Source organism: Protopterus annectens, chromosome 1.part1 (genome assembly GCF_019279795.1).
Source record: "Protopterus annectens isolate FY-2018-M chromosome 1.part1, PAN1.0, whole genome shotgun sequence".
Classification (NCBI taxonomy): Eukaryota; Metazoa; Chordata; order Ceratodontiformes; family Protopteridae; genus Protopterus; species Protopterus annectens.
Genome location: NC_056726.1, coordinates 921,890,010 through 921,908,933, shown reverse-complemented (window position 1 = coordinate 921,908,933; position 18,924 = coordinate 921,890,010). Strand labels below are relative to the sequence as shown.

Below are 18,924 nucleotides of genomic sequence, written 5' to 3'. Positions count from 1 at the left end.
ACATCCCCCAGAGTGTTCACCAAGTGTATGGCAGTAGTCATGACTCACTTGAGGGGTCTAGGATTCCAAATGTTTCCGTACCTAGATGACTGGCTCATCACACCACCACCGAGCATCTACTAACAAAAGAGAGAGACACCACTTTGCAGCTCTGCTCTCACCTGGGAATCACAATAAATTATGAAAAATATACCTCGTTGCCATCTCAGCATATTGTCTTTATAGTAGCAGATCTAGACACAAGACACATGCAGGCAAAACTTCTCTTCAAAAGGGTTCAAGTCCTACGATCCCAAGTCCTAAACATTCTTTCCAAATGAAAAGCACAGGCAAGTATAATCTTCAAAGTACTGGGTATGATGGCAGCTGCAGTTACTCTGATCTGATTAGCACACCTACACATGAGAATACTTCAGTGGCTTCTATTCACTCAGTAGCCCATGCAGAAACTACCCATGTCCCAACAAATCTTGATAACCAAATCTTGCAAGAAGGACCTCCACTGGTGGCTTTACTCCACTCATGTAACATCAGGTAGTCCCTTTTCCCCCCTCAGCCTTTAGCCACAGTGACCACGGATGCTTCGCAGTAGGGTCGGGGGGGGGGGCATTATTTAGGAAGGACAGTTCAAGGCACTTGGCAGGAACATGAGGCCCCATTTGCACATCAATGTTCTAGAGATGATTGTGGTGCTTGTAGCATTGTAAGCATTTCAGGACTGTCTTCCACTAGGAACTATTGCAATACAGACAACATCTCAGTTATTTAGTATATAAACAAAGAAGGAGGAACCAGGTCCTACCCCATTTGTTGAGAGGCCCAGAGAGTATGGCAGTGGCGACCTCCTCCCAATGCATTCTCATAGCAGTGCACATCCCGGGAAAATCTACCATGATAGCAGACAAACTCAGTAGAGCGATTCTGATGCCTCACGAGTGGTCCCTCATACAAGAAGTCATGGTAATGATTTTCCACAGATGGGGCCGGCCTTGCTGTGACCTTTTTGTTACATCCATAAATACTAAATGCAGCAGCTTTTTTGCCCTAATCCCCCCTTCCCCCCACAGGAGTCACTAAGGGATGCACTTATACATGATTGGCACTCTGGTCTCCTCTATGCCTTCCCTCCTTTTCCATTGATACCCAAAGTTCTTCAGAAAGCCAGCTCATTGGGCAGGAACTTAATACTCATCACCCCATACTGGCCTTGCCAAATCTGGTTGCCCTTCCTTTGGCCTCATCTACAGGGGGAGCGGTGGATTCTGGACCTAGTTCTGGACCTTCTGACTATGCAGCAGGGATGCTCCATCCCTCTCTTCAAACCCTCAAATTGACAGCTTGGCTGCTCCGATTCCAAGCATAGCCAGGCTCCCTACCTTTTCCCAGTCAGCAAAACATATCTTAATCTCATCTCATAAGGCTTCAAACAGGCGACATTATAAACAAAGACATTGGTAATCTCCAAACTCTGGACCCCACCAAGTTCGGGTTTGTAAAAGGCAGATCATGTCTCCTAAACCTGATAGACTTCTTTGAAGCAGTCACCAAAGTTGTAGATGAGGGTAACGTGGTTCATATAGCCTACCTAGATCTTGCCAAGGCTTTTGACACCATCCCCCACTCTCGAGTTATAGATAAACTCACTAAACTAGGTATAAATCCCTATATCACAAGATGGGTTGCCAACTGGCTCACTGACACAACCCACACTGTGAAAGTAGCAGACTCCAAATTCGACTTCAGACCAGTGACAAGTGGAGTACCACAGGGTTCAGTCCTGGGTCCGCTCCTGTTTGGTATCTACTTTTCTGAAGTACAGGCTAACACAGAAGGTCTTTGGCTAATGAAGTTTGCAGATGACTGCAAACTAGGAGCCATTATCGAAACTCCTAATGATGTGGACATCCTACAAAAGGGCATCACTAAGACAGATGCCTAGTGTCAAAGCCATGGCCTTAAGCTCAATGCCAAAAAGTGCATTTTCATCCCCTTTGCTAAAAACTCTATACCCACGAGCTACCACATAGGTGGTAGTCTACTTAACACCAAAAGTGTGATAAGAGACCTTGGGACACAGGTGGACAGTAGTCTCTCCTTTGATAATCACATTGCCACAGTAGTCAGGAAATCCTTCTACGTGGCTCACCTCATCATAAAAGGTTTCTCATCTAGGAAAAAATAAGTCATTGTTCCCCTCTACTCATCACTCATTAGACCCATTATAGAGTACAATGCCCCTTTTGGTATGTACCTCACAAGACATCTACAACAACTGGAAAGGCCGAAGAAATATCTCACAAAGAGGATTACCGGCCTCAAACAGATGCCCTACACAGACTGTTTCAAAAAACTCCAGCTTTAATCTGTCACATATCGCCTACTCAGAGGCGATCTCTGCCTAACTTACAAAGCTATGTCAATCCCAGCACTGTTGGACATGCCCCACTTAAAGAAATCCCAATCGCTCTGAGCTACATGCTCTAGGGACATAAAACTTGTCACCACAATAAACAGAACATGCTGGAGGGATAGATTCCTATCCCAGAGACTTCCCATACTCTGGAACAAGCTACCTATCTATATCAAACAAAGCTCTCATTAGCACTGTTCAAGAAAAAATCTTGATGACTGGATGGAAAATAGGAAATTCACTCCTGGTATCACCTCTGTGGCTCTGCTCAACAGGGGCACAGGAAAATAATTTTCTTGGGTGGCAAAAGCCAGGGTACCTTTTTGCCTAGGCTTATATAGGCCCTAGGGCCAATAGCCTAGTACCTACCTATGAACCTATATAATCTATAAGCAAATGGATAAGATTTTGGGACTTGAATAACCACATTGATCCATTTCTGCCCCCATAGCTTCAATTCTTGAATTCTTGACAAAGCTTTTCAATGAAGGTGCAGCTGCAGCTACTGTTCGAGTTCAGTTAGCAGCGATATCTAACTTTCATATAAGTAAATCAGGGTCAAATCTAATGTCCCACCGATTATGCAAGGCCTTTTTTAAGGGCACTTTTTTATTAAGAGCATGCATTAAAGCCCTTCCAGCACCATGGGACCTCAATTTCTTCTTATTCCATCTGATACTTCCTCCTTTTGAACCCACATCATCCTGTGATCTAAAATTTTTGACATGGAAGACAACCCTTTTGATAGCCATCACTTCTGCTAGAAGAGTTTCAGAACTTCAAGCATTGTCTGTAAAGCCACCCTACATGCTGTTCCACAAAGACAGAGTATCTCTATGAACAAACCCATCCTATCTACCCAAAGTATGTTCAGATTTGAATCAGTCTATAGAACTACCTGTCTTTTTTCCCCAACTATAGCAATAAAGCAGAATATATGCTACACCAGCTAGATGTGCATAGACAATTACATTTCTACTTACATACAACAAAGGATTTCAGAAAATCCGGCCAACTATTTGTATCCTTTTCAGACCCTAAGAAAGGTGTTCTGGTGTCCAAAGTCACACGTTTTAAATAGCTGTCAGATTGTATTACCTTTAGTTACAAATCGTAGAACAAAGAACTCCCTAAACATGTAAACGGTCATTCAACAAGAGCTATAGCAACCTCTGTTGCTTTTCAGGGAGATTACCAATTGATACTATTTGTGCTGCAGCAACATGGGCAAGGCCTCATACCTTTATGACTGATTACAAAGTGGATTTGGCTTCCAGGAACAGGGCCTCTTTTGGGTCCACTATTCTGAAGAATATTCTCCCTTTAGCCATCCAAGAAAGATGGTGCTAGGGACGCTGTCCCAACCAGTACAGAATGAAGGCAAGATAGGACAACATCACATAAAGAAGTTATGTACTCACCATAATGTTCCATGTGTGTTGTCCATCTTGCCTCCATTCTTACTTCCCACCCTCCTTCCCCCAGCCTTTGGCTCCTGTTGGACTGAACAGTTACAATTGGCATATCATGTTCTCTGACCTTTCTTCATGGACATAATAGACATGTGATTAGCCTTGTTGGTATATGCTATTATATCAGCAAACAAGATCTGGGGAATTTCCTAGAGCATCATGGAATAGGGTTTCAGCCACGAGCTAGTGAAAGACCTCAAGCTTTATAAAGGCACTGAGTCAGAACCGAGGATTGGTTCTGAACCCAACCAGTACAGAATGAAGGCAAGATGGACAACACACATGGACCATTATGGTGAGTACATAACTTCTTTTTTTGTATTGCATGTATTGTGTTGCCTGAAATTCCACATTAGTGGGGAGCTTAGAACAGCCTATCTATCCCTGGAGGAGTGTTCCCAGCACAAGAATCTGGTAGTCTATTGGCCGTTTTGAGCCAATTTTTAGCTCTTTCAAGTCCCCCTGTATAAAACCCGCTTTAGCGCGGCTTTGCGCGATTTTGCGCATAGCGCAGCATCGGGCAACGCCTCTTAATTGGGTTTAAACCATTCTCGGCTCCACAAAGTCTGCTCTTCAGTTTTTCCCTTAGAACTGATCTAGTTCTCATAATAAACACCCTATTCCTACTCTAAGCCTGGCACTTGCTCACTAAAGCAATTATATAAGTCAGCACTAAAAAATTAAAAGCACTACACCCTCACAAACTCCCCTTGAGCACCTTGTTCCCCATTGGCCCTTTTTTTCAATTATAAAGGAATTCCCAATACTATTCTAGCATGTCCAAAGGTCAGTTGTCAATCTCCTCTCCGTTCCAGCTGGTGAATCTGGGAATCTTGAGACAATGCTACAACTGCCTCATGTACACAGACAACCCTCTCCTCCTCCCAACAAATTCCAACACATGTGAGAGATGCAACCATATAGCCAAACTGGAGGCTAAGCTCTCTCAACTCAGTACTGGCGTAACCAGTCAGGAGGAGAAGGAAACCACACTCACTACAATTCCAGTCTCACATAGACCTACCACGACAGCAAACCAAACACCTAAACACACAAAAACATACTCGGAGGCTCTAAATAAAAATCTGCCTAAGCAGCAGAGACCTCCAAAGCAGACACCCAAGCAACCGCTACCCCAAAACAAAACACGTGCAACACATAGCTCACAAAGCCAGTGTGCTGAACAGTCACAGCCCTTAAGGCTAAACAACACACCTGATACACTTGTAATAGTTGACTCTGTCATCAGGCACACTGACATCCTGCTCACCAGGCTGAACAAGGAGAAGGTCACGGTGAGCTGCCTGTCAGGCGCTAAGATCCGCCACATAACACAAGCACTCAGGTCACTCCAAGGCAAATACAAATATGACTCAGTCATTGTCCATGCTGGTGTGAATGACCTGAGACGTACCTCCCTGGACTACATGAAAAGAGACATAGAGGAGCTCTTTAAGCATGTAGCCCAGGCCGGTATGACCCTGACCTTGAGTAGCATCTTACCCTCACCAAGAATGATGCCACGATATGAATACAAGATGATCAATTTCAACAATTGGCTTAAGTATTGGTGTCATTCAAAGGGGATCCAATGCCTGTCAGCCTGGGATGACATGCTCGACAAGCCACGATGCTTCGCTAGGGACAGCTTGCACCTGTCACCCCTGGACTTTTCGATAATGGCAAAGGCTCTTGCCACCCCCATAGTGCCTTTTTTAGGCAAGGCTCAAAAGACAAACCCACCTCCATAGGTATCACAAGGGATAAGAAACTAAGAGTAATGCTACTCAATGCCAGAAGTCTAAACCTCAAGATACACGCACTCGAAACTCTCCTTAGCATGGAGAACATTGATATCTGTGCAGTAACAGAAACCTGGTTCAAGGCTCCCGAGAGCCCCCCAGCACTACCAGGTTATACCTCATACCATGTTTTTTGGCCCCAAAACTTGGACTGAACCACAAAAGGAGGGGGAGTATCAATATTCGTCAAAGATACCCACACCTCCAGTTTGGTGGCATAGCACAAAGCATCAGAGACTATCCATGTGCAACTAACAGTGGGTAAAACTGCCTTCCAATTTATAGCCTGCTACAGACCACCCTCCCAAACCAAGGAACCCCACTCGGCCTTCCTGAGAACACTGGAAAATATGAAGGTCTCTCCAAACACAATTATATTGGGCGACTTTAACTACCCAAACATAGACTGGGAGCATTACTCAAACTCCAACAACCTAGCCCAAAGGTTCCTTGAATTTATAAACTCAAATGCTATGGAACACCTTGTTACCACTCCCACAAGAGGGGAAAACATACTGGACCTGATCATCACCAACATGGGGACTCTATGCTGCAGACCTGAAGTGTATCTCTCACTGGTAAGATCAGACCATAAACTAATCTCACTAGATGTAGAGGCAGGCTACAATAGGCTCCAGAATAAAAACGTCTCCAATTCAGTAAAACCAGTACTGTCTTTAATGCAACACAAGCGCTTTCACTCACAGCTTCTTCAGGTGTATATGCACAGCAATAAAATCCACCTTCTTATATATTCAAATAGAAACACATGACCAATTAATTTAAAGTCATATGGTCACTAAAAACATCAAAAGACATGAATAAACATTAAAAAATATATATATAAATATATACTAGACTCAAATAAAAACATTGCCACTACTACATTAATAAATCTATCTATATATACTCTCAATGCCAATTAATAAAAAGAAAAAGAAAAAGAAATAAATAAATATACATATACACATTGCACTCAGATAAAAGCATAGCAGCTATTTCATTATTAAAGCTACATACGTAATGTCTCTAAGGTATATGAAAGTGATAGGTATAGTGATATTAGGGATAGGACAGAGAAAGTATAGGCCAAATGGATAATTATGCTAAGGGCTAATTATGGCCATGGGCTTAATGATAGTGTCCCTATAAAACCGGCACTGAAGTAAAGAACATTACATAGGTAGCTTTAATATGAGTGCAATGTGTACATGTATATTTTATATAGTATATATTTATATATATTTTTTTAATGTTTATTCATGTCTTTTGATGTTTTTAGTGACCATATGACTTTAAATTAATTGGTCATGTGTTTCTATTTGAATATATAAGAAGGTGGATTTTATTGCTGTGCATATACACCTGAAGAAGCTGTGAGTGAAAGAGCTTGTGTTGCATTAAAGACAGTACTGGTTTTACTGAATTGGAGACATTTTTATTCTGGAGCCTATTGTAGCCTGCCTCTACAGCATTTTTTCTTGGACTGTGTTTTACGCTTTTTCTGTCTGTGGAGGTACTTGGTGTTTATCGGGCATTTTTTGTGTCATATTAATCTCACTAGATATTCACATTCCGACCCCAGCCCCTGCCCAGAAAACCACAGTGAAAAACTTCTCTAAAGCAAATTTCACACTCCTCAAAACCGAGGTGGAATCCTTCAAATCCCCTGGGCCTGTGGAAAATACGGCCTAGACCGCAGAATCCTTTACAAACGCATTCTATGAACATCTTCAGGAATGCATGGATCATGTAATCCCAAATAAAACCAAGACCCAATCCTCCAAAGGCAGGCATCCTGTCTGGTGGACCCCAGCCATAAACAAATTATACAATAGAAGGAGGAAGCTACTACATGATAGAGCAAAATCCCAAAAAGGGAAGGCATCTCTGATCAGTATTAGCAAAAAACTACGGGCACTCATAAAATCGTCTAAGGCTAGCTTCGAGAGAAAAATTGCACAGGACACTAAGGATAATCACAAGGCTTTCTTTAGTTATGTTAGGAACCTGAGTGGGAATTCCCAGATATGCTCAGAATTAGTCCAAAATGACAAAAAATACACCGAACCCACAGACATTGCCAACATCCTAGCTGACAGGTTCAGCGCAAACTTCTCCCCCCTTCCCCACCAAAAGGGCAAATATCTATCCCAGCAGAGTGCTGCCCCCCTGACATCTCAGATGCTCAGGTAAGAGCCACCCTCTCCAAAGCAAAAAAACACAGCATCAATGGGACCAGACGGTGTCCCGGCTGTCCTACATGAACTCCAAGAAGAACTAAACCCAAACATAAAACTACTGTTCAATCTCAGCCTTACTACAGGATATGTACCCAAAGAGTGGCGTACAGCAACAGTGGTCCCTCTCCGCAAAGGTGGTGTCTCAACGGATCCTGGAAACTATCGCCCCATGAGCCTGACTAGCTTGGTCTGCAAAGCTATGGAAAGGATCATCATGGACCTCATAAATAAAGATATTGAGGACCTACAGTCACTGGATCCTACCCAGTTTGGCTTTGTTAAGGGCAGATCCTGCCTCTTAAACCTGGTTGATTTCTTTGAAACAGTCACCAAGGCCATTGACGAGAGGAAGGTGGTCCAAACAGCCTACCTGGACCTCGCAAAAGCCTTCAATACAATACCCCACTCGGGCATTATAGATAAGCTCACCAGCTTAAATATAAACCCCTATGTCACTAGATAGGTTGCAAACTGGCTCAAGGACAGAACCCGCATGGTTAGAATTGCTGTAGCCATGTCAAACTCCAAACCAGTTACAAGTGGCGTCCCACAGCTCAGTCCTGGGACATCTCTTGTTGGTATATATTTCTCGGAGGTACAGGCCAACATGGAAGGACTATGGCTGACCAAGTTCACAGATGACTGCAAAGTGGGCACCATAATCGACTCTCCAGCTGACACAAGCATCCTACAAAAGGGCCTGATAGAAACAGACAACTGGTGCCAGAGCCATGGCCTCAAGCTAAACGCCAAAAAGTGTATAGTCATCCCCTTTGGCAAAAACAAAGTGCCCACAAATTACCACATAGGTGGTAATCCATTAAGTACGGAAGAAGTAATTAGGGACCTGAGGACCCAAGTTGATAGCAATCTCTCATTCGACAACCACATGGCCAAAGTGGTTAGAAAAACATTTTATATAGCCACCTAATCCTGAAGGGATTCACATCTAGATCAGGGGAGGTCATCGTGCCTCTTTACTCATCCCTCATCAGGCCCATAATTGAGTACAGTGCCCCTTTTGGGATGTACCTTACCAGGCACCTGCAGCAACTGGAAAGACCCCAAAAGTACCTCACCAAGAGGATCAAAGGGCTCAAACAAATGCCTTATGCTGCCCGGTTAAAGAAACTCCAGCTCTACTCAGTGGCATACCACCTGCTCAGAGGCGATCTGTGCCTGACGTATAAAGCCATGTCCAACCCGGAATTAATGGACATGCTGCACCTCAGAAAATCCAAATCCCATCGAGCTACGCGCTCGAGAGACTTGAACCTCAGCACTGAAATAAATAGGACATGCTGGACGGACAGATTCATAACCCAGAGGCTCCCTTCACTCTGGAATAAAATCCCAGTCTAGGTTAGGCAGAGTCCCTCATTGAGTCTTTTCAAGAGGAATCTTGATGAGTGGATGGGAGATCGTAGATTTACCCCTGGTATCACTTCTGTGTCACTGTTAGACAGAGGCACAGTATGCTAACCTCGAAAAAGGGCATAGCAAAATTCATTTAAAATGGGTGGTGAAAGCCAAACACACTCTGGCTAGGCTTGTAAATGCCCTAGGGCAGATAGCCTAGAATGAACCTATGAACATTAAATTAGTGCTTTACCCTATAATCAAGACAGTTGCAGACTTGGTGTTTGTTTTATAATGCTTACAGTGATTTGACAAATAATGCCACGTTCTCTATATTTCATTAATTCCTTCATTCATTCTGCAACTTACCAACTTAATTATCTCTCTTTTATGATTATTCATCTTTGTATTTATTCAGGTCATTCTTTTATTGTTATATTTTGTGAAATTTGTACTTTTAATTAATTGATGTTAGTAATATGATAAAAAAATCTTAATAATATTGAATCTGTTGTTCATAGGGTCATAGGTTCAAAGGTGTATACTAGGCTAGTGACCAATTAAGCCCTTATAAGTCTAGCCATGGTGGATTTCCAATTAGTCATCTATTGGTCCAAGTTGTGCTTTAAAAGACTTAGGAGAAACTCAGCTTTTCATAGATGGGGAACCTGTTCCAGAGTATGGGAACTCTCTGAGAAACATATCTGTCGCTCCAAGATGTCCTGTTTATATTGCAAGCAAAATTTAGATCTTTTGATCTAGTAGTTATAATGCTGTTTGTTTTGTGGATGTGCAAAAGGTTCATCAAAACAGGATCTAATGATTCCTTCTACACTTGGCAAAGATCACCTCTCAGAAGTCAGTATGATACTGAGTAAAAAGACTGAGCTTTGAGGTGATCAGTATAATACATTGAGTTTATTCCCTGTATTCTTTTTGTAAGGAACCTTTGTAGACTTTCCACATGCTGCATGTGTCTGGTCAGGTACATACCAAAGGGGCATTATAATCTATGATGGGTCTGATGAGTGCCGAGTACAGTGGTTTGATGAGCTGTCTTGACCTAAATGCCATGCCCTTACTTATAAGCTGAGCAACATAGAAGGATTTTCTTACTACTTTATACAAATGTAGTCAAAGGCTATCTATATAAGTTCCCAGATCCCCGACTAATGACATAATTACCTGGGGTGGCCGACTTCCCATAAAGGGCTATAATGTATTTCTTGGTGTTGAGTTTTAAGCCATGACTTTGTCACCAAATGTTTATCTATGTTAGACTTTCCTGACTGCTATTCTAATCTTGGGGGCACTCATTTACTGTTCCCAGTTTACACTTATCTATGAACTTGGCCAGCCAGAGTCCTTTGATATTGGCTTTGACCTCTGAGAAGTCGATGCTAAAGAAGACCAGGCCCTGCACAGAGCCCTGAGAAACTCCACTGGTGACTAGCCTCCTTGTAGAAGGGTCCTCACTGATTCTGAACTCTTGGTTCCAATCTGTGAGTTAGTTTGCCCATCATGTTATAATGGAGTTTATACCCAGTTCCATAAGTTTATTGACAATATTTGAGTGAGACATTGTATCAAATGCTTTAGCCAGATCAAGTTAGGAAGTATGCATTCCTTTATTTCCAAACAAATCCACCAGGTTAAGCATGACATTCCTTTGCCAAAGCCAAACTGGGATGAATCCAGCATCTGGATGGGCGATAGGAAATTCACCCCTGGGATCACGTCAGTAGCCCTGCTAGACAGGGGTCCAGGGAAGTAAATATTGTGGGAAGAAATAGCCAGGGAATTGTTATGGCTAGGCTTGTATAGGCCCTAAGGCTGATAGCCTAGTACCAACCTATGAACGTATGGAAGTCTCCTATGTCCTTGCTGATAAATTCCATGACAATTCTTTCCATGGTTTTGCAAATAAAATTAGGCAGACTAATGGGTTAGTAGTTTCCAGGATCAGTTGAAGGTCCTCCCTTATGAAGAGAAATGACCATCACAGTGCTCTGTTCTTGTGATACAAGCCCTCTTTTAAGACTGTAGTTAAATAGTGACTCCAGCGGTCCTGATATAATGGTGATGGACAGGTTGACAGATGAGATCAGACAGGAGTCCCCGTGGACTATGATGTTTGCAGATGACATTGCGATCTGTAGTGAGAGTAGGGAACAGGTGGAGGACACCCTGGAGAGGTGGAGATATGCTCTAGAGAGAAGAGGAATGAAGGTCAGTAGAACTAAGACAGACTATATGTGTGTTAATGAGGGGGAGGATAGAGGAATGGTGAGTATGCAGGGAGTAGAGGTGGCGAAGGTAGATGAGTTTAAATACTTGGGATCAACAGTTCAGAGTAATGGTGAGTGTGGAAAAGAGGTGAAGAAGAGAGTACAGGCAGGATGGAGTGGGTGGAGAAGAGTGTCAGGAGTGATTTGTGACAGACGAGTACTAGTAATAGTGAAAGGGAAGGTCTACAAGAGGGTAGTGAGACCAGCTATGTTATATGGGTTGGAGACAGTGGCATTGACAAAAAGGCAGGAGTCAGAGCTTGATGTGGTAGAGTTGAAGATGTTAAGATTTGCACTGGGTGTGACAAGGATGGACTGGATTAGGAATAAGTATATTAGAGGGTCAGCCCAGGTTGGAAGGTTTGGAGACAAAGCCAGAGAGGCAAGATTACGTTGGTTTAGACATGTGCTGAGGAGGGGTGCAGAGTATATTGGGAAAAAGATGCTAAGGATGAAGCTGCCAGGTAACAGGAAAAGAGGAAGGCCTAAGATAAGGTTTATGGATGTGGTTAGTGAGGACATGCAGGTGGTTGTTCTGACAGAGCAAGATGCAGAGGACAGGAAGAAATGGAAACAATTGATCTGCTGTGGCGACCCCTGACGGGAGCAGCCGAAAGAAGAAGAAGAAAAAGGCATCCCAGGATGTTATCATTGCCTGTTGTGGCTGTGTTATTGGCTTTAGTGAGAGAAGCCAGTACATGCTCCCTAGGTATAGTTGGGGGGGTGGTATTTCTTGGGGGATGGTTAGGGGTGAAATGGTGGTAAAATTGGAACTGAATTTATCCACTAACAGGTTTGCTGTATCACCAGGCTCAGTGAGTGTGGCACCATAAGCCACCAGTTCAGCATATTGCTGTTTGCTGCCCTTGAGATTTCTGACATAGCTGAAGAAGGCCTTATGGGTATCTTTCACCTTGGAGGCTATCTTAACCTTAAAGTTGGCTTTGTTTCACTTAATTATCCCTCTTAGTTGCCTATTTAGTTTGATGACAGAGTTTTTATCTTTATGGGAATTACCCTTCCTGATTTTTGCTATATTTTTTTCCTTTTACTATACATCCTGTTTTATTTGGGATGCCACTAAGGCACTTTGTCTCTGTGGCTAGATCAGGGCTTACTTCTGGTAGGTACAGCAGCCTCTCTGTAGACATTGACATGGCTGTACAGATTTTCTGAGAGCAATTCAGCATGGGCTACTATGTTGTAGGGGTTTGGAGGGGAAATTAATTTTGACAAACCATCACTTAATAAAAGGTAGTTTGTCTTGGAATAGTTCATAACTGTTATTGGTTTTATAGCTTTATGGTCAGACCTTACCAGGGAAGATGAGACAGTGTGTGTGTGTGTGTGTGTGTGTGTGTGTGTGTGTGTGTGTGTGTGTGTGTGTGCGCTAAATAGTACTAATTTCTATTAATTTTAGTGGTTACACAATACTGAATTCCACTGTCACCTCTATCTTCCCCCTGCCCATTCACATTAATCTTACTTTATGCCATTTTTTACCCTCAACCCACTATTAATATTCTTATCGTATATATTTTATATTTTTCTTAACTCCTCTGTCTAACCTCACAATCTCTACCATCACAAATTTGCTCTGCTGTTATTTTCTCATGTGTTGCCATCTCTTAATAATGACCCATTTTTGTAATATTTCTTAGGTTCATAGATTCATAGGTTGGTACTGGGCTATCTGCCCGAAGGCATATATTAGCCCAGCCATGTTGTGCGGTATTCATCGCCCCTTTAGTAGTTTCCCAGACCCTTGTACTAGCAGCTAGTACCCTTGGCCCCTATCTAGTAGTGCTGTTGGTGTGATCCCCGGTGTGAACTTTCTGTTACCCATCCACTCATCAAGGTTCCTCTTGAAGAGTGATAGTGAGGGGCTCTGTCTTATGTAGATCGGGACCCTGTTCCATAGTAAGGGAAGTCTCTGTGAAGGGAATCTATCCCTCCAGCATGTTATATTCATTGTTGTGTTGAGGTTTATATCCCTAGAGTGTGTAGCTCGAGTAGATTTGGTTTTGCTAAGATGGAGCATGTTCAACAATTCTGGGTTGGACATGGCTCTGTACGTTAGACAGAGATCGCCTCTGAGAAAGCGGTATGCAACAGAGAACAGTCTTAGCTTTTTCAATCGTGCTGCATAGGGCAACTGTTTGAGGCCAGTAATCCTCTTGGTTATGTACCTTTGTGGTCCCTCCAGCTGCTGGAGATGTCTAGCCAGGTACATTCCAATTGGTGCATTGTACTCAATAATGGGTCTGATGAGGGAAGAGTAGAGGGGCACCATTACATCCCTAGATCTTGATGCAAACCCTTTCGTGATCAGATGGGTCACATAGAAGGATTTTCTAACCACTTTGGCAACATGGTTATGAAAGGAAAGCTGACGATCTACTTGGGTCCCTAGATCCCTTATTTCTTCTTCAGATTTCAGGGGATTACCTCCTATGTTGTAATTTACGGTTACTCTATTTTTTCCAAAGGGGATTACTACGCATTTTTTTTCATTTAGCTTGAGACCATGGCTTTGACACCATGCATCAGTCTCATTTAGGCCCTTCTGGAGGATCTCCATGTTGGCCGGAGACTCTATTATAGCACCCAGTTTGCAGTCATCCGCAAACTTAGTCAGCCACAGCCCTTCCATGCTTGCCTGTACTTCTGAGAAGTATATGCCAAACAGGAGGGGCCCCAGGACAGAGCCCTGAGGCACACCACTCATTACTGGTCTGGACGTAGATCCCGCTACTCTTACTTTATGGGATCTGTCTGAGAGTCAGTTTGCAATCCATCTTGTGACGTAAGGGTTTATGCCCTGGCTGGTGGGCTTATCAATAATACCTGAATGGGGAATGGTGTCAAATGCTTTAGCAAGGTCAAGGTAAGCTGTGTGTACCTCCTTTCCCTTATCTATAGCCTGAGTAACTGTCTCAAAGAAATCCACCAGGTTCAGGAGGCATGATCTGCCCTTGACGAAGCCGAACTGTGTGGGGTCCAGTGACTGGAGGTTCCCAATCTTTCCATTTATGAATTCCATAATGATTCACTCCATAGCCTTACAGATCAGACTGGTCAGGCTTATTGGTCAGTAGTTCCCAGGGTCAGTTGTGGCCCCACCCTTGTGTAGTGGGACCACCATTGCCATGTGCCATTCTATGGGCACATATCCTGTGGAGAGGCTGAGACTGAACAGGGTATTAAGATGCGGGGTTAATTCCTTTTGGAGCTCACGTATGACACAGCCTGGGACACCATCTGGTCCCATGGAGGCAGTGTTTTTAGCTTTAGATAGAGCCTTGTTAACCAACGTATCAGTAATAATTGGACTTATACAATCCCCTAGAATGGTAATAGGCCCTGTAGGTGGTGAGAGGGGGAGAAATTTGCACTTAACCTGTCAGCCAAAATGTTGGTAATGTCAGAAGGGTCAGTGTATTTTGTTCCATTTTGTACTAGCTCAGAACAGACCTGAGCATTGCCATTTATAGGTTCATAGGTTCATAGGTTTATACTAGGCTATCTGCCCTAAGGCATTTATAAGCCTAGCCCAAAGTTTTGTGGCTTACGCCACCCCTTATGTTAAAAAATATTGTGCCCATTAGTTTGTTTTGCCTCTGTCCAGCAGTGACACAGAGATGATTCCCAGGGTAAACCTATGATCTTCCATCCACCGGTCAAGATTTCTCTTGAGGTCAAGATTTCTCTTGAGGTTTTTGATGTAGCCATAGAAGGCCTTATGGTTATCCTTGGCATCCTTGGCAACTTTCTATTCAAAATTAGCTTTAGTTGACTTGATGAGGGCCCTCAATTTCTTACTAATGCTGATCAGGGATGATTTTTCTACTTGAGATTTGGCCTTTTTTTTGTATAAGTCTCCTCCTTTTATTGTAAAGTTTGCTTATGGCTAGGGTCCACCAGACTGGTTTCTTCTTGCTTGAGGAAGGAGTCTTGGTTTTATTTGGGATAGCATGGTCCATGCAATCCTGAAGATGCATATAGAGTGCCTTGGTGTAGGATTCCACATCCTGGATATCATTATCCTTCTGCAAGGGAATAGTGAAGCTTTCCACTTTGGATGCAAGTAGTTTGAAGTTTGCTTTGGAAAGGTTTTTGACTATGGTTTCTTTGATTGGGGGAGGTGGAGGAGTGAGGATCTCCAGGGTTATCAGTTTGTGGTCGGATCTGACCAAGGAGGGGGTGAAAACAGGTGTGGTACAATGGGCGCCCATATTTGTGATGATTAAATCCAATATGTTGTCCCCTCTAGTGGGGAAACATACTAGTTGTTCAAGGGCATTTGAATTTATAAATTCTATGAATCGCTGAGCATAGGAGTTGGAACATTGGTAGTTTGCCCAGTCTATACCAGGGTAGTTTAAATCACCCAAGATTATGGTGTTGGGTAGGACCTTCATATTTTCCAATGTCTCAAGGAATGCAGAGTGAGCATCTTGGGACATGGCGGGTGATCTATAACTGGCTACGACTTGAAATGTGGTTTTGCCTGCTGATAGTTGCACATGGATGATCTCTGGGGCATCATGCTGCGCTACTAACCTGGAGATATGGGTATCCTTGATGAATATGGATACACCTCCGCCCTTTGTACTGCGATCCGGTAACTGAGGCCGGAAGGTATGATATGAATTGTAACCTGGCAGTGCTGGGGTGTTCTCTTGAGCCTCAAACCAGGTTTCCGTTACTGCACAAACATCGATTTTCTCCATGCTGAGGAGAGCCTTGAGTGTGTGCATTTTGAGGTTGAGACTACTGGCGTTGAGTAGCATCACCCTTAGTTTTTGGTTACCTGTGCTGGTTATGGTGGTTGGTTTGTCCTTTGAGCCTTGTCTAAAAAGGCACTATGGGGACGGGAAGAGCCTTGGCCAGTATTCGAAAACCTAGGGGTGACAGGTGCAACCCATCTCTGGCAAAACAGCGAGGCTTGTCTATCATGTCATCCCAGGCAGACAGACACTGGATCCCCTTAGAATGACACCAGAAGCGTAGCCAATTGTTGAAATTGATCATTTTGTCTTTGTATTGTGGTATCATTCTAGGTGAAGGTAGTATGCTACTCAAGGTCAGGGTCATACCAGCTTGGGCTACATGATTAGAGAGCTCCTCAATGTCTCTTTTCATGTAGTCCAGGGAGGTACATCTTAGATCATTCACGCCAACATGTACAATGACAGCGTCATACTTGTACTTGTTCTGGAGTGACCTAAGTGCCTGTGTTATGTGGCGGATCTGAGCACCCGACAGGCAGCTGACAGTAACCTTCTCCTTGTTCATCCTGGTGAGTGGAACATCCATGTGCCTTACTATAGAGTCTCCTATTACTAGCGTGTTAGATATGGTGTTTTGCCTTAAGGGCTGTTGTGAGGCACACTGCTGAGGTGAATTATGTGTTTTATGGCTTGTGTTTGGGGGTGCAGGTTGCTTGCTTGTCTGCTTTGGAGGGCACTGTTTCTTTTTCAGATTGGTACCTAGTGCCTCCGAATATGTTTTTGTGTATTTATGCGTATGTTTTGCCGGTGCTTGTTTTGTAGATTCATGTGTGACAGGTGGTGTGATGCAAGTGTGTCCCTTATCCTCTTGACTGTCTGTTACAGTCATGGGTTGAGAGCGCTTAGCCTCCAGTCTGGCTGTGTATTTGCATCTCTCACAAGTGTTTGTGTCTAGAGGTAAGAGGAGAGGGTTGTCTGTATACATGAGGCAGCTGTGACACTGCCTCAGGATACCCAATTTCATCAGATGAACTGGAGAGTACACCTGAAGCTGACCTCTGGACATGCTTTGAAGAGTAAATTGAACTTAAGTCCTGCGGATGATCGAGGGTCTTATGCTATATTGTAATAGTGCTGTCTAGGAAATTTGGAGAATAATAGTGCTGTCTAGGAGATTAGGACAAGTGCTGATTTCTGTTTTGCAAGTGCTGCAATAAGAGCAGCTGATCTGAAGCACTTGAGGTGAGGCTTGCCTAGTTCTAAGTGAAAATTTACAGTGCAGACTTTGTGGGACCGGGAATAGTATACCCCAGCTAACCAGCACTGCCCGACACTGCTCTGTGCGCAAGACCACGCAAAAAGAGAGTTGCAGGGTTTTTCCTCTAAATAAGAGAGGAAAGTGAGTACAAGAGCTGTTTTTCTCTAAGCAAGTGAGAAATGTAAGTACAAAAACTGTTTTCCTCTAGGTAATGAGGAAGATAGAGTGCTATAGTAATTAGTAGCTTATTTAGTGCTTACAAGTTCTGAACAAGTGCTGAGCATGAACAAGCAAATTTAAGTGCTAAAACTAAGAATCTGTATCTGCACTAGATGAGTTACAGGACAGAAACAAGTGCAAATACAGGCTTTCAAATCAGAAAGTTGAGCGAGATGGAAGAGATTGCCCAAACAGCCAAAAACTACAAATTCTGGGCCAGAACCACTACTTATGTGATAGACAGGTTACCTAGTGCTTACCACTCCCACTGATAAGCTAGAACGCTTCCCTCCAACACAGAAAGGCTTGGGGGACTCAGAAGCTTACATACAGTCCTGGATACAGCAAATCTGTATCTGGAACACTTGTTACAGGAAAGGTAGGAAACAGGCTTACAGTTTTTTTGTTTTTTTTTTACAGAAAAGTAGCAAAAACAGTAGTAAAAAACAATTCACATGCAGTGCAAGCTAGCACACTTGAGTATGCAGCAATATTAGACCAAACACAGTTTAAAAATGCAATTAAATTAAGAAGGACTAAAAGCAAGTGCAGAAAGAGTTTATTAGTAGAATGTGGTGAAGAGATGGGACGGGGGAGTGTCCCAGATCAAATATACAGTGGGGTGGGCAACTGCATAAGCCACCAAATTTAAACTACAAACCAAAAATACGGAGGGTGGGTGGGACAAAACAGTTTCATCAGAGTTCTAAGCAAAAACTAACAGTACAAACTTTAAAACCAAAAAAAATTCTCATCTTTGTATATTTGTCGATCAGTCTCTCAGAACAGTGAGACAACAGTTTCAACACAGATCTAAGCAACAATTAAACTCTATAACCAAAAAAATATACTCAGCTCTGTATAATTGCAGATAATATGTAAGGCAGTCACTCAGAACACAGGTTCCAGCAATTTGAATGCAGCTGTTACTATGCCAACTGAAGACACAGCAGAAAATGGGGGTGGGGTTGGGAAAACAGTATCAACAGAGATCTAAGCAAAAACTAACAGTACAAACTTTAAAACCAAAAAAAAATATTCTCAGCTCTGTATATTTGCCGATCAGTCTCTCAGAACAGTGAGACAACAGTTTCAACACAGATCTAAGCAAAAATTAAACTCTATAACCAAAAAAATATA

The 18,924-nt window shown here is 43.0% G+C and overlaps 1 protein-coding gene across 1 annotated transcript in view; it reads left to right on the top strand.

Annotated features, from left to right (window-relative positions):
* Nucleotides 1-18,924, top strand: part of NPR2 (natriuretic peptide receptor 2) — a 2,072,492-nt gene that overhangs the window by 1,036,241 nt on the left and 1,017,327 nt on the right. The gene's annotated exons all lie outside the window — the stretch shown is intronic.